Raw genomic sequence first — 17746 nt, 5'->3', positions numbered from 1 at the left:
GATTGTGATCATTGCAATGAAACAAAATATGATAGGGTGAATGTAAAGATAATGTTCACCCATGTAAACTAACACATAATTCACAATAAAAACCTAAAAATAAATCATTCTGAAATTGATCAATCATGCAATCAAGATGCATTGATAATTACTGGTGATTGGAATGAGAAGTTGGAAAAGAACAGGAAGGATCGATCCATTGATGGAAAATATGGCCTTGGTGATGGAAATGATGCTGGAGACTACATGATAGCCATCACAGTATTAAAAATTGACAGACTAATCGTGTTCTTACTACTTAACCTCACTTTAATCCTTGTTCCTTAATTCCACTTTAACCTTTGTTTTAATTGTTGTTAAGTGCTGTCGAGTCAGTTCTGACTCATAGCAACGCTGTAAAGTGTTTCTAAGGGGCCACTGGTAATTTTTTGATCCACTCACCCTGCAGTTCAAACCGACCTTGTGGTTGAGCGCTTATTTTACAGTGCCACACCAGGACTCCACCTACATATTTTATTGTTATTGTTGTTAAGTGCAGTTGAGTTGGTTCCGACCCATAGTGACCCTGTATAGGGTTTCTGAAGAGGTGTTGGTGAACTTGAACCACCTACCTTGCGGTTCAAACCTCCTACCTTGTTGTTAAGTGCCCTGAGTCGGTTGCAGCTCTATGGGAATAGCCGGAAGTTGCAGCTGCTGGGACTGCGCCCTTTCATCCTTGAGAAGGACAGCCAGCACTTTGAGAACTTCCTGGAGACCTTCGGCGTTAAGGACGGTCAGGGCATCATCATAGATAGTTTCAGCAGGTACCGACGGGCAGCCAGCACAGCCTCCAGCTCCATCACCAATGGTAACAGGGCCGCAGGCAGCTCTGACAACCAATACCTGCCCTCTGAGGGAGACGAGTGGGACCGCATGATCTCAGACATCAGTAACGACTTTGAGGCCCTCAGCTGCAGCATGGACCAGGACTCCGCGTGACGCACCCTTAGGGTCAGAGCTGCCCAGGATCGTGCACGTTGGGGGGTCGGGCCGGGGGGGGGGGGGGGGGGGCGAGTTCCACTTCTGCATTTCGGAGTCTACCCAGGAAGGGGCAGTCTGAGCCAGCTCTGAGAACTCTCAATCACTGTGTGCCTAAGTTTCATTTTTGCACTGCATGTTCCTGTTGTAACTCAGAGACCTTAAAAAAAGTTTACTACAATGTGAAAAAAAACCTGCCGCAGGTTGATGCAGAACTCATGGATGGCGGCCCCATTGCGGTACTCATGCAGCAACATGGCAAACTGCTGGATCTCCTGGGATGACAGTTTGGTGCACAGTGTCAGCACGTAGTCCTGCAGAAGTTCGGTGGCTGTGGTGCTCAGCTGAGTCTCGCTGGCTGTCTTTATGTGGGGTGGTGTCGTCATGCAAGACAAGGATGAGAAGCCACCCTCATCCATAGGGTCAGGGAACGAGAAAGTATTGGCCTCAGTCTCGTAGGATTCTTTGATGTCCACTTTGGTGGACAAGTCATCGCTGTGCAGGGAGGGGTGGTGGGTGGGTGTCGAGGCTCCATCGAATATTATTGCTCTGTCCTGAGGATGATGTCTTCGCCGTCTCTCCACGCTAGCTTGACATCGTAAGGCAGAGAGACTGATCACAGCATCATGCCCAGGGAACTGACGAGCTCTCTTTGCATTTTCTATAAAATGCAGAATTTCTGTCCTTCTGGAGGGATTCAGTTATCCTGGCATGGAAGTTAACTGATTCAAGTACTTCACTTCCTTTTCAATATAGTCATTCAGCAGTACGTCTGGCTCTACGTGGTCAGGCAACAACAGCACCACAGTGTGCAGAGGGCGCTGCTCCATCACCTTCTCATAGGCTGTCTTATCTGGGCTCTTTTCACCTTTGGGGAACAACTCATAGCAACACGTATAGAGTATAAGCTTAAACCACTGACCTTGTGAGTCAAACCAACCTTGCAGTGCAGTACATTAGCCCACAACTCACATCAGTAAGGGTCTATAACCACACGCATGGAGCCTAGGATTTACAATACATCACAGAATGGAACAATAAGGCTAGAAGAGGCATAAAAATTAATTAGCTACCCTGGTAGCGTATTGGTTCCGAATCGGGCTGCTAACCTCAAGGTCGGCAGTTCAAAACTACCAGCTGTTCTGCAGGAGAAAGATGAGGCGGTCTGCTCCCATAAAGATTTACAGCCTTGGAAACCCTGTACAGAGTTGCTATGAGTCAGAACTGACTCCACAGTACTTAACAACAACAACAATGGCAGCTAATGGAGATCATATCTAAGCACTGACCGGATAATGCTTGATGGATATTGCAGTGGATGGATACTGGAGTGAAACATCTAGATAATAAGACTTAAATGATGTTGTGATTGTTGTTAAGTGCCATAAAGGCAGTTCTGAATCATAATGACCCTGTTCCTGAGGAGCAGCTGGTAAATCTCTCCGGTGTCTATACTTCCAAAAATGTGCCTTGGCTACCTGACATCATGGAATGGAGAAATATTATAGATTTTGAGTTTGATCTTCGAAGAGTTTAAGCTGTCTTTTGGCCCTCTACTATGCTTTGTGGGCCTAAGAAAATTATATAATCTGTCTCTGCCTCAGCATTTTCATCTGTAAAATGGTGTTATCAGTATCTAATTAACAGGATTAAAAGCTAAATAAAATTGATAGAGGACTACTCAATAAACAAATGCTCCTTTACTCCCTCTGGTAGATCTGCAAAATGGAGTGCCTTTATAGTTATTTGCAAAATCAGGTTGCACTTCCCTAGGTAATTGGTGAATCTTATTTTTAGTGCTGTGCCTCTTGAGAGAAAGAGAGAGTTAAAACTCTAGTCAGGAGTAAGCATAAATTACATGGCATCACTCAAGATCAATTCACAACATTAATAATAGTTATATGATCTGTCACCACGTATTAGCACTCTGCAAGAGAAAAGTAGACTGGAAAATTATGAGGGTTGAAATCGAAGAATAAAGTGCCCTGATTAGCACACAGAAGCTCTGGGAATCACTTCCACTTTCAAAGACCTGGAAATTAGTAGCTTGAATATGTCTGGAATTCTAAAAGAAAACCATTCACATTTATAGTGAGGGAAACTGAGAAAGAAAAGACAGCATGTATAAATTTGAGATTACTCAAAGAAACTTGGAATTCACTAAAAAAGTTCTTGCTTTTCATTTTTGAATTCTTTATTTCCATTATTAATCCCATGTTAGGCTACTTCTGGTAATTTACATATTTATACAAGTAAACACATACACATGCACATACATTTCTATCATTCATGGAGAAACTGTTAAACTACTTGACATACCAAAAGCTATTTAAAGATTTTTTTTAAAGTTTCTTTCCTTTGCCATTAATGAATGATCTAACCTATAGTCTGAATTTCTTTAGGCTGTATTATGAGGGCTTGAAGAATTTTTATGCTCTGAGTTTAGCAATTTCAAACCAGCAGAGGGCTCTGTGCTGTAACATGATTCTACACATTTAAAGTTCAGCAAGGATTGTTGGTAAGAGACAAAAGTAGGGCTAAGTGCTTGTTATGGGTTTAAGTAGTGCTCTAACTCTGTGTTAAATTAAGGAGTATAAAAAGACAAATGAAGCTGAGCCAAGCCCCTACTTCTGACGTTTGGAATATAATTTGTTAATTCTTCCATCATGCAAAATGTAATCTTCCTCTGCTGTTCCAGTTTGAAAATTAAATGTGCTTCAATCCTGCACCATGAATTCATATAGACACCTGCAGTCTCATTCTTTTAATGGTTCCATATTTCCTTTGTTTCAAGTTTGAAAAGCATATTTGTGAAATGAGGTTAATTGTGGATCAGTTCACTTTAACTCAGCTGTGGACAAAGACAAGCTCAATGAAGAACAGCATTAATTGTTTTCGTGCTTGCAACTTTGATGACTTCAATTTTAAATTTACCTAACAAATATTGGAAGATGGGTAGAAAATATATTTTTTTTTCATCTGACTTCAATTATCTTCCTTTGGAAGTCACCTTGTTTATCTTTGTCGTTTTTTTCCTATGAGACATTTAGCAGATTCTTACCATCCTCCCAAATAATGGAGACTCAATGCCAGAAGGAATTTTATTTAGAGAGCCTTACTAATATCATTGTGACAATTTAAAATAACATATAAATACTGAATGTTCTCAAATCTGCCCCAAAGTTTAAGACAACATATTAGCCATATGCATCATAAAGTTAATCTGTTGGGTACACAAATTCTGATAAATTCTGTTCATTTTTACTTCACTGATGTCTTTTTAATAATGTAATTCCTTAGGTTATATGGTTTGCAAAGGCAAATACAACCTTAAGCTGGAAACATAAAATACATTTTTTGGACTAAGCACAATATTACAAATGCCAAAGGAAAAGTTGTTGTCATATCACTACAAATGCACTCTTCATTTTTTTTAGTATTTTTTAAGTGTTTCCCTATTTTTCTAATATTTTGGCTCCGATGCTACTATTGACTATAACATCATTATATTTTAAATATTTTGGCTTTCAACTTTAGCAATAAATGAAGATAACTGCAAAATAATTTAATTTTAATAGAAAATAATAAATTTGTAAAGCATCAAGAGTAAAAATGTTCATTAAAGAACATTAAATTAAAGACATTAAATTCCAGAGCATTCTTTCATTAAATAAATGGTTCATGTTAATATTATATAATATAATTATATTTCCATAAGCATTAATTGTAGTTGTGGAAAACTGATTAAAATAAGAAACTTTTGTACAAGCCTAAGGTCCAGAGGCAAGTTGTTTCATGCTTCTTACTCCCCAGAAAGCAACACAGATGGAAAAAAAACCCTGAAGGAAAAAACAAAAATAAGGAAAAATAATTAAAAGTGAGTCAATATTCAATACTTTGGTCCATTCTAGAGGTAAATTAGCACAAATATTTTAAACAGTTAAATTAGTGAAGTTTAATTTAACAGTTTTTCACTGATAGAATGTAACCAACCCATGTTAGACATGCTGTATGAAGAAAAGAGTGTGGTTAAAAAGTCTGTCTCTGAGGCTTTTTTTACACTCACAAATCTAGGTCATTGCTAAGAATGAAGATATATAAGCCAGGTATTGATTAAAATGGAACATTCTTCTGACAAATAGGCATACTGCATATTTTATATATTGTATTAAATGATCTCATTGATTATACCTTTGGAAAAGGAGAAATAAGTATATAATTTCTCTAAGGCAGAAGAACTTCCCCTAGCATGAGTTAGATTCTAAACACCTGCTGAGGATGTCTCTTCAATGTTTTATTCTTATCAGTTGTAAAAAGATAACAGCAAAATGCTCCTTAAAATTAAGGATGTTCTGGTGTGGCTCTGTGGATTAATGCACCAGACTGCAAAGCCGTTTGAACTTCAAGGTTGGTGGTTCAAGCTCACCAGCTGCTCCTCAGAAACGCTATACAGGGTCACTATGGATCGGAACCGACCCAACGGCACTTCTCAACAACAACAACATAAATAATCAAGGAATTCTGGTGTGGCACTGAGGGCTAATGCGTCAGACTGCAAAGTCATTTAAACTGCAAAGTCAGTGGTTCAAGCTCACTAGCTGCTCCTTGGAAACCCTATACAGGTCAGAATCGACTGGATGGCACTTCACAACAACAATAACAATGTAAATCATCAGTAACATTCCTAAGAATCCACCAAGCTTACTTTCTTGACTTCAGATAATATCACACATCCAAAAACAATCCACCAAAAATTAGTAAAGCAAAACTCTTGATTTCTAATAACCCTAGCATAAAGGATTACATAATGATCCTCACTAACAATTCATGGTTACAGAATTTTTAATCATGTCTATGGTACTGTAGAATTAATACTGAATTGCTAACCAAACGCTGGGGTTCAAAGCCACTGGCTGCTCATTGGAAACCATATACAGGGACACAAAGTGTCACAACCGACTCGGTGGCACTTAATCTAAATACTTCATGTCATAATACATACCTTTTGTTTCTTTTAATGAAATGAGAGTACTAGTCATAGTCTTTTCAACATCAGGTATTTGCTAAGCAAACCTCCTCTTTCTCTTACCTACGCACTGTGATCCCAGTCAAAGGATTGTTTTCATGATCACCATTTCAGGTGAGTTAGTATTGGAATAATGATAAAAGAGAGTGATGTTGAGACATATGGATTTATTGGGATCATTGTGCAGGAGTTTCTCCATATTTTTTTCTTATTGTGAAAGCTTCTTTTGTTGTTGTTGTTAAGTGCCATAGAATCAGTTAGACCCCAACGACCCTATATAGAGTTTCCAAGGAGCAGCTGGTGAGCTAGAACTGCCAACCATGCAATTCGAATGGCTTTGCCGTCTGGCTCATGAACCCACCAGCGCCCTACAAACTATTAAAATAGGACCAATGCCTTTCTTCAGGAAGAATATCACTATCCTTGGAACATTCTTTAAAATAGACAAAGAAAGCATATTTAAGTAATAAGACTGAGGCATGGGAGCATTCTGCAGAGATGAACTGAGGTGAAGGTAAGGACTATTAACTGAGTCCAGCCATTACTGAAATCAGTCACACAAAAGACCCTGAGCTGAGGCAATCTTGCTATGAAACCCTGGAACAAGACAAAACAAAACAAAATAAAATCCTTCCAAGCATTGATGTGTACATTTATGGGTGGGTTTTTTAAATAATTTCATGTGAAACGCTGGGTCTTTCAAAACTGCTATCCTTCACATTAGTTTGTCTAATAGTTTATTTCAAATTCATAAATTCCTTTGAGCCTATAACATACACACTATGAAAAAAACATTTAAAATAAAATCAGCCGTCATATTGAAGCAGAAGTCAAGAATAATATTAACATTTTGGAGTTTCCTTAGAAGTCAAATACGATATATTTAAAGGCTGGTTTTGATTGTTTTGACTGTAATTCAAGAGAAATGACTTCATGGGATTTCTTCTAATATTGCCAGGTAAAATAGTACCAACATTTGGGATTATGTGTGAAAGCTCTTAGACTTGGGCAACAACTTGCATTTGTCTATAAAGATGGATCAATGATACCATAAAAAGCAAAAATAAAGCAGCTAAAATGGCAGCTTGTGAACTAGAATAGAAATGAAAAATCAATAGTATCAGGGTAAATAACTTATTATGATCTGTAATATTCATTGAATGATTAGATAGTTTGCATCATGCAAATATAAGAATCTGAAGATCACTTGGAAATTTAAAACAACCAAAAAAACAACAAGCAATTGCCGTTGAGTCTGTTCCAGCTCCTGGCAATCCCATGTGCTGCAGAGCAGGATTGTACTCCATATGGTTTTCAAGGCTTTGACCTTTAGAAAGCAGATCACCAGGCTTTCTTTTGAGGTACCTTTGGATGGGTTCAAACTGTTAATCTTTCAGTTAATACTGAACAGTGAGTGAATTGACTGCACCACCAAGGAAACCTCCATTTGAAAATATAATTTTTTATTATTTTATTTGAATCTGGTATCTGCAAGTCAGAAGATAATCTCCATGAGGGAAAGCCGAGGAGAATTATTTCAGTGAAATCTTTAAAACATATATTTTAAAATTTGTCAGTATGTCCTGAAACTCTCTTTCCCTTTCTATGGTTCCTGAAGTATCTGTACTTTCCTTTTGACCTAAAAAGCCAGTGAAAATTATTACAGTTCCCTACATTGCCACTATTCTGACTCATAGCAACCCTGTAGGGCACAGGAGAACTGCTCCATAGGGTTTCCAAGTGTGTAATCTTTAAGGGAGAAGACAGCTTCATCTTTTTTCCCATTACAGTTCTAGTGTGTCCTTTATTATTAATACAATATGTCATACCTAAATGTATCTACCTTTGAAACTGTAGTGTAAGTCCTATTTCTTCTAGACTACCATCCTTAATTAAATTGAACAAATCTTCTCATCTCCATACTTAAAATGTTTCTTACCAAAATATACAATATTATATTGCTTGCAGTTTGATATTTGTTTTTGTTTTCTTCCTCAGGTCCTTGGATATTATACCTCCAAATAGATGGACAGCTGATAAATCTTAGAGATCAGATTCAAGATTTAATTAATGCTTACTGTGGCCCTCCCCCCTAAAGGAGCACTAGTGACACAGTGGTCAAGCAAATCTAAAGATTGGAGGTCTGAACCCACTACCTGGTCCACAAGAGCAAACTGTGGCTCTCTGCTTCTGTAACATTTACAACCTTGAAAACCCTATGGAGTAGTTCTACTTCATCCTATAGGGTCATTTGAGTTCAGATTGATTCAGTGGTTGAGGGTTTGGTTTGGCTTTCATGTTAGGCATTGTCCTATGTTCCTTAACTAGACAATTATGTGACTTCTTATGATAAATCTTTGGGGATTGGTGTTCAGTTTCCTGATGAGGGAATAGGAACTCAAGTTTAATGTTAGTAACAGTCAGGATGATATTTTATGTTTACTTAGTATACCCACTACCACTCACCAGTCATTTGTGATAATGTGGTAGCTTTCATGTTGCTACGATATTGGAAGATATGATTCTAGTATTCCCAATATTAGTAGCATCACCCATGGAGTATAAGTTTTAAGGGAGCTTTCAGACAAAGACAGATTAAGAAGGATCTTGCGGTCCACTTGTAAAACAATTGGCCAATAACAATCTTAAGAATAACAGTTGAACATTATCTGAATGGGTGCCAGAAGATGAGCCCCTCAAGTTTGAAGGCACGCAAAATAAAACTGAGAAAAAGTGTCTACTCAAAGTAGAGTGTAGATAGAGTAAAACATTTTGGAAATTTGTTTGCTGGTATGCTATGACTCAAAATGACAAGAAGCAGCTGAAAAAATCCATTAATAATTGGAATGAAGTATGAATCAAGGAAAATTGGAAGTGGTCAAAAGTGAATTGGATGCTTGAAGATCAATATCCTAGACATTAGTGAACTAAAATGGACTGGCATTGCTGTTGTTTGATGCCATCAAGTCAGTACTAACTCATAGTGACCCTATGTACAACAGAATGAAATACTTGAGTCCATTGATGCTGCCGCTTTGCCAATCCATCTCACTGAGTGTCTCCCTGTTTTTTCTCTGACCCTCCACCTTACCAAACATGATATCCTTCTCCAGCAACTGGTCCATCCTGACAATTAAGAATGAGAGACAAAGTTTGGCTATCCTGGCCTCCAAGGAGCATTCTGACTGCACTTCTTCCAACACAGATCTCTTGGTTCTTTTGGCAGCCCAGGGTACTTTCAACATTCTCCTCCAACATCATAACTCAAATGCATCAATTCTTCTACAGTCTACCTTATTCACTGTCCAGCTTTCGCATGCATATGAGGTTATTGAAAATGCCATGGTGTGGCAGTGGCCATTTTGAATTGGACAATCATATGATCCACCATGCTGGAAATGACAAACTAAAAAAGAATGGCATTGCACTAATTGTCAGAAAGGATATTTTAAGAAGAAGTAGTTGGAAAATATAGTGAAAGGAATAACACCACAGATTATATGATATAATTTTTCAAGACCAGTGACCTATACATTTGAAACACCTTTTTTCAACAACATACATGATGAGTATACACATGAATATTACTTGATGGGCTGTGCAGAAATTAAATCAACTATATCAGCCAGAAAAAAAGCAAGCACTGATTGTAGAACAGCTCATCAATTATTCATAGATAAGTTCAAACTGAAGCTGAAAAAAATTAGAACCCATGAGAGCCAGAGTATGACCTGGCATATATCCCACCTGAATGTACAGACCATCTCCAGGATAGATTTGACTCAGTGAACATTATAACCAAATGAGTTGTGAGATGATACCAAGGAATCATGCATAAAGAAAACAAAAGGTCATTAAAAAGATAGGAAAAAAAAAAACCGAAATAGATGTCAGAAGGGACTCTGAAACTTGTTCTTGAATGTAGAGTAGCTGAAAGAAATGATGACATAAAAGAAGTAAACAAGAGATTTTAAAGGGTGGCTCCAAGAAGACAAAGTAAGGAATAATAATAAAATGTTCAAATATCTGAAGTTAACAACTAAAAGGGAAGAACACACTAAACATGTTTTAAGCTGAAAATTCTGGAAAATAAATTCAAACCTTGAGTTGTAAAACTGAATGAACAAAATATTAAAAGCTGCAGAAAGCATCAAAATAAGATTGAAGAAGTAGTCAAAGTCACTGTGCCAAAAAGAATTCACACATGTTCAATCATTTCAGGATCAAAAACAATGGTACTGAAGGAGGAAGTCCAAGCTGCACTGAAGGCATTAGCAAAAACAAGACACCAGGAATTGAAGAGGTACAATTGAGAAATTTCAACAAATGAATACAACAAATGGAAGTTCTCACTTGTCTATGCCAAGAAATTTGGAAGGTAGCTAGCTGGACAACCAATAGGAAAGATCTATAGTTGAGTTTATTCCAAAGAAAGGTGATCCAATAGAATGCAGCAATTATTTACCAAAACCATTTGTATCACACACAAGTAAGGTTTTATGAATAACAATCTAAAAATGGTTGCAGCAGTACATCGACAGGGCAAGAAGTTCAAGCTGGAGTCAGAATAGCACCTAGAAAGGGCAATATCATTAGTTGGATCTTGGATGGAAGCAGAGAATACCAGAAAGATGTCTGTTGCTGTTGTTAAGTGAGGTTGAATCAGTTCTGACTAATAGTGATCCTATATAGGCTTTCTGAGGAATGGCTGGTGGATACGAATCACTAACCTCATGGTTAACAGTCAAGTGCTTATTCTACAGTGCCACAGATAGATGTTTATGTGTTTCCTAACAATGTGTAGAATGGGAGTTCCAGAACACTTAACTGTACTCATGAGAAAATTGTACATAGACCAAGAGGAAGTGATTCTAATAGAGCAAGGGTTTTAAACAGGAAAGATGTGTGCCAGGTTGTATATTTTTGTTGTTTATTCAAAATCTGTATACTGAGCAAATAATATGGGGTCATTATGAGTAAGAAAAAGAGCTCTGGTGGTGCTGTAGATTAGGCACTGAACTACTAACCATAAGATTGGCAATTCAAACCCACTGATGACTCTGAGTGAGAAAGATGAGACTGTCTTCTCCCATAAAGATTTACAGTCTTAGAAACCCTCTATAGGGTTGCTATGAGTAGGAGCCAACTGGTAGCGTAGTGGTTACGAATCGGGCTGCGAACCTTAAGGTCAGCGGTTCGAAACTACCAGCCGCTCCGCGGGAGAAAGATGAGGCTTTCTACTCCTGTAAAGATTTACACCCTCGGAAACCCTGTACAGGGTCGCTATGGGTCGGAACCGACTCGATGGCACTTAACAACAACAACAACAACAAAACAACAACAGTGTGACAATAGTATACTACAAATATTCTAACAGTATATTCAGGGATTCAATTCAATGAATATGAACACTACTACAAAATGGATTCAGTAGTCATGTTCATATTCATTGAATTGAATCCCTGAATATACTGTTAGAATATTTGTAGTATACTATTTTCACACTTTTGTTGTTTTAGGTGCCTTCAAGTTGGCTCCTACTCATAGCAACCCTCTAGAGGGTTTCTAAGACTGTAAATCATACTTTGGACATATTGTCTGGAGGGACCAGTTGTTGGAGAAGGATATCATGTTTGCTAAGGTGAAGGGTCAGAGAAAAAGAGGAAGACTCTCCAAGTGGAGATGGATTAGCCAAGTGGCAGCATTGATGGACTCAAGCATGGCAACAGTGGTGAGGTTGGCCCAGGATCGGGCAGTGTTTTGTTCTGCTGTGCATAAGGTCACTATGGGTTGGTACTGACTCGATAGCACCTAACAACAACAACAACTGAATCCATTTCTCTTTTATAGTATAACCAGGATTTGCCTCATGATACTTTTTAAAAGAATCAACAGGTTTCTGTAACCTTCTAAAAGCCAATGCTTTAAACATAGATTGGCCTTTTAAAATTTAATAAAATTTAAATTAACATGGATAATGTCAATGAATTTAAAGCAATAAATACATTGTTATCATAGTATGTATGGCCTTGAATTATTCTCCATGTATCAACAAAAATATTTAAGAAGGAAAAGCATATTTAATATATATTTTGAGTACATGTGCTTGTATACATACATACACATATGGATTTAAATATATATTGTATATATCAGACTAGAAATTTGTTTAACATAGACTCACTATAACCATTTCAATATTCCAGTCATTTTATTTTGAATTTTCCCTTGCTCAGTCTTTCTATTTGCATTTGTTGTAAGCTGTTCATTTTATTCTCTATAGCTGAGCTCTGGTAGCGTAGTGGTTACGAATCGGGCTGCAAACCTTAAGGTCAGCAGTTCAAAACTATCAGCTGCTGCATAGGAGAAAGATGAGGCTTTCTGCTCCCATAAAGATTTACAGCCTCGGAAACCCTGTACAGGGTTGCTATGAGTCGGAACCGACTCCACGGCACATAACAACAACATAGCTGATTAGATTAAATGTGCCCATTTAAAACAAGCTTATTAACACATTTCTCAATCAATTACTTATTAAAAAAAGACAGAAGAATTAGTACCTAGACTAGTAGAAGGATAAATGACAACCATAGTATCTTTCTTTTAGTATTATTTTCTGATCTACAGAAATGATGTTTCCTGATCTGTACAAACTCAACACATTCTTTTTATACTTGTTCTGGGCAGGTCCTACGAGTTTAACAGCTGGATTCAAAATATGAAACAGAGGAAGTCCATTGTTAGTGTCAAGCCCTCCTTACACTAACACATCATTACTATCCCTTGTCTTCAGGCTATTTCCTTGACATCCTAGCGACCTCTACTGAGATGCCGAAATTTGCCTGTACAGATGTTCTCCACATTTCTTTTCACCATTTCCACAAAGTTCATCAATTAGCAGGTGACGAAACAGAACCGACTCAACGACGCTTAAGAACAACAACTAATCCAGATTAAAATGCCAATTAGAACTAATGTGATTAGGCTGCCCTCACAGTTTCATCTGTGTGTTTTGTTTTGTTTTTTCTTAAATGATTTATTGTGAATTATGTAACAGTTTACATGGGAGAACATTAGTTTTACATTCATTCTATCCTATATCCTTTCATTGCCATGGTTACAATCCCCTCCTTCCCCAGTGCCCCCCAGGTCTTCAGCACACAGTCACTTTCCCTCTCTGGGTCTAGAGTCTCCAGCTGCTCCATAGCTTCACATCATCATCTCTGGCTCCATTTCAGGCATCACTACTTGTCTGGGTAGGGTCCCGCTCTCTGCTCTTCTCCCTTGATGGTCCTAGGGACCTCCGCTCCTAGACTGAAAAGTCAATCACTCCCCTTCTTGCTATAAAACGTCCACCCTTACATTTCCAACCCTCACAGTCAGTCCTGATAACAATTATTTACTATTGTATCACAAGTCATCTATGTTTTTAAAGCACTTATTCATAATGGTCTCCTTAGGAGAAAATCAGCTATCTACTTGTTATCTAATTATCTTTAAAAGAGTCTTAGTTATTTGTGTGATGTAACATATCTTCAAATGGTAAACCTAAAATTATAAAACAAAAGTAGTGGCTTTGTCTTACACTTATGTGTAAGACACATAATTGTTCCTCTGTTGATTTGAATTGATATTAATATCATTAATAAATGATGATGAGAAAACAAAAACAATGATCATCTTGAGCAATGGGCAGTTTCAATTAGAATTAGCTAGCAACATCCCACAGTCTTTATAAATGTAATCATATAAGAAGACATCTAAAATCACTTAACCTTTAGACCAGTTGGCAAGTAAAGTTAAACTTACAAAGTATTTGAGAAATTACCCTCACACACAAAATAGAATCTCAGAATACCTCAAATTTATTTCAATTATCAAACACATTATTTATTGTCACAAGTGCTTAAAGAGAAAACAAAACACTTGTTAACATTAAAAAATTTCATTTAATTTTATGCCAATTGGCAATGGTATTAAAGTTTTGTGTATGACTCTGTATCACTAATAAGTCACATGAACATATTAGAAGAGCTAATATATATAGTAAATGAATGGCTAAAGTAGCTTATGTTACCTTGCCAATGACGAAACAATATATATGAAATAGCATTTTTGTGAAGATTTTTAAAGTTTTAAAAGATTTTAACAGAAATTTGAAAAATTATTACCATTTAATTCATGTGTAAAATTTCAGCTAAGTTTACATTTTTTATTTACTAAAATTCCCCTGGACTAGATGTCCCTATTTTGTATCTTTAATAAATCATACTCTGACACAAAATTCTCATGAAAAGCCTAAGTTAATTGGATGAGTATATTTTTACCTTTTAATTATTTCTCTGACATAGGTGAGGTCCTTAAAATATCAGTTAACTGGGCTATTTAAGAACTATAATGCACAAACACAGCAATACATTTTAAGGGAAACACATCAAACATGTACTATGTCTGACTACATTATCTGGAATAAAACAAATGAAACTCATCCTTTGTTAAATTACTTTTTAACAAGTAAAAATGGTACAGTGGTTAAAGTGCTTGACTACTAACTAAATAGTTGACCATCCAAACCCACCAGCTTCTCCATGGGAGAAAGATGTGGTGGTCTATTTCTGTGACGCCTTACAGCCTTACAAACCCTATGGGGCATTCTGCTCTGTCCTGTAAGGTTGCTATGAGTCGGTATCAACTTGATGAAAATGGATAGGTTTTGTGTTTTATAGAGATAATTGCTGTCTATTTTTATGGCTAAGAACCTAAAAAGAGCTCAGACTTGAATTTCTGCAAAATATCTTTTTCCTGTTAATGCATGGGAAAAGATAAGCATAAACAAAGAGAATCTGCAGACACATGTATTGAAGGTCCTTCTGAAATGAGAATATCAAAAAGATAATAACCAGTGACACTTCTTTCGCCATAGAAGTTTGCAAACACAAACACACAGACAAATAAGAATAATTTTACTTCCAGTATATTCTATGAAATCTAATAGCAATCACAGGTACACAACAGGGATAATGCTCAGTCCTGCGCCATCCTCACACTTGGTATATTTGACCCATTGTTCCAGCCACTGTGTTAATCAATCTCTTGAGGATCTTTCTCTTTTTCACAGACACTTTGTTTGCTTCAGGGTCTGGTCCCTCCTAATAACATAGGCAAAGTATGTGAGACAAAATCTTAACATACTTTCCTATACAGAGTATTCTAGGTATATATTTGTTAATTCTGCTGGCAGTCTGAGGTATATTCGATACTCTTTCTTCAACATCTTAATTCAAACGCAGAATTACTTCTTGTTTTCCTCATTTATTATTGTGTTTTCAAATGCATATAAGACAATTAAAAAATATCATGGCTTGTGTGAGGCTAACCTTATTCCTCAAATTATCATCTTTGCTCTTGAAAACTTAAAAGAAGCCTTTTGCAGCAGATTTGCCCAATGCAATACACTGTTTGAATTCTTGAGTGCTACTTTCATGAGTCCACCACTTGTCTGTCAGTTTGTCATACTGTGGAGACTTGTGTGTTGCTGTGATGCAGAAAGCTATGCCACAAGTATTTTAAATACCAACAGGGTCACCCCTGGTGGACAGATGTCAGTGTAGCTTCATGACTAAGACAGAGTAGAAAGAAAGAGAGGCGAACTCCTTTTGAATATTTAGCCATTGAAAACCTTTGACTTGCAGTGGAACAGTGTCAGCTATAGTATCAGAAGAAGAACACATTATGAATAGCAGCAGAACATATAACTGGATATATTGCCAGAAGATGAGATCCTCACCTTGGGAGGCGCTCAAAGAACAACTGTGGAAGAGCTGCCTCCTCAAAGTAGAGCTGGCTGTGATGATGCAAATGGAGTATAGCTTTTGAGACCTTCATTTGCTGATGGGACAAGAAACCACTGAAGACATGCATTAATAAAAAGAACATGGAATGTATGAAGTGTGAATGTAGGAAAATTGGAAGTTGTTAAAAATGAAATGGAACACATAAAGGTAAACTTCCTATGCATCATGAGCTGAAATGGACTGGTACTGATCATTCTGAATCTTACAATCATATGGTTTAATATGCTGAGAATAACAAATTCAAGAGGAATGCTATCACAGTCAGTGTCAAAAGAATTTTTCAAGATCTGTCTTGAAGTATAATTCTCTCTGTGTTAAGATAATATCCAGATGCATACAAGAAGATCAGTTAAACACCACTATAACGCATGTTGTTGTTGTTAGGTGCCATCGAGTCGGTACCCACTCATAGCGACCTTATGCACAGCAAAACAAAACACTGCCCAATCCTGGGCCAACCTCACTACTATTGCCATGCTTGAGTCCATTGATGCTGCCACTTGGCCAATCTGTCTCGTTGGGGTCTTCCTGTTTTTCTCTGACCCTCCACCTTACCAAACATGACATCCTTCCCCAGTGACTGGTCCCTCCTGACAATATGTCCAAAGTATGAAAGACAAAGTTTGGCCATCTTGGCCTCCAAGAAGAACTCTGGCTGCTTTTCTTACAAAACGGATCTATTGGTTCTTTAGCAGCCCATGGTACTTTCAATATTCTCCTCCAACACCATAACTCGCAAACATCAATTCTTCTATGGTCTTCCTTATTCACTGTCCAGTTTTCGCATTCATATGAGGTTATTGAAAATACCATGACTTGGGTCAGGTGCACCTTAGTCCTCAATCTGGTATCTTTGCTCTGCAACACTTTAAAAAGGTCTTGTGCAGCGGATTTGCCTAACGTAATACATCGTTTGATTTCTTTGCTGTTGCTTCCGTGAGTGTTGATAGTTGATCCAAGAAGAATGAAGTCCTTGACAACTTCAATCTTTTCTCTGTTATAAGAATGTTGTCCAGTGGTGAGGATTTTTGTTTTCTTTACATTGAGATGTAATCCATCAGAAGGCTGTGCTCTTTGATCTTCATCAGTAAACGATTTAAGTCCTCTTCACTTTCAGCAAGCAAGGTTATATCATCTGCATATGGCAGGTTGTTAATGAGTCTACCGCCAATCCTGATGCCATGTTTTTCTTCATATATCCTAGCTTCTTGGATTATTTGGTCAGCATACAGGTTGAATAAGTATGGTGAAAGAATACAGTCTTGTTGCACTCCTTGCTTAATTTTCAACCATTTAGTGTTCCCATGTTCTTTTCAAACAACGCTTCTTGGTCCATGTACAGATTCCTCATGAGCACAATTAAGTGTTCCAGAATACTCATACTTTGCAATGTTGTCCGTAGTTTGTCATGATCCACACAATCGAAAGCCTTTGCGTAGTCAATAAAGCACTGGTAAACATCTTTCTGATATTCTCTGTTTTCAGCCAAGATTCATTGGACATCAGCAATGATATTCCTCATTCCACGTCCTCTTCTGAATCCAGCTTGAACCTCTGGAAATTCTCTGTCAATGTATGCTTGCAGCCATTTCTGTATTACCTTCAGTAAAACTCGCATAGATATCAAAGACATAATGCATAGTAACCACTAAAGCCAGTGATGAAGAAATTGAAGAGTCCTACCAACATCTTTAGTCTGGAATTGATCAAAACTGTAATCAAGATGTACAGATAATTACTGGTGATTTAAGCACAAAGGCTGGAAACACAAAGGACAGATCAGTAGGTGGAAGATATGGCCTTAGTAATAGAAATGATGATTGCATGATAGAGTTCTTTTTTTTTTTTT

At 37.4% G+C, this 17746-nt stretch overlaps 1 pseudogene; it reads right to left on the bottom strand.

The window, feature by feature from the left end:
• Positions 1-639: 639 nt before the first annotated feature.
• LOC102815620 lies at positions 640-17515 on the bottom strand (annotated as a pseudogene).
• Positions 17516-17746: the final 231 nt, after the last annotated feature.

This window comes from Chrysochloris asiatica, unplaced genomic scaffold (assembly GCF_000296735.1).
Source record: "Chrysochloris asiatica unplaced genomic scaffold, ChrAsi1.0 scaffold00006, whole genome shotgun sequence".
Classification (NCBI taxonomy): domain Eukaryota; kingdom Metazoa; phylum Chordata; class Mammalia; order Afrosoricida; family Chrysochloridae; genus Chrysochloris; species Chrysochloris asiatica.
Note: the sequence above shows the minus strand (reverse complement) of the source record. Positions and strands in the feature narration are given on the sequence as shown.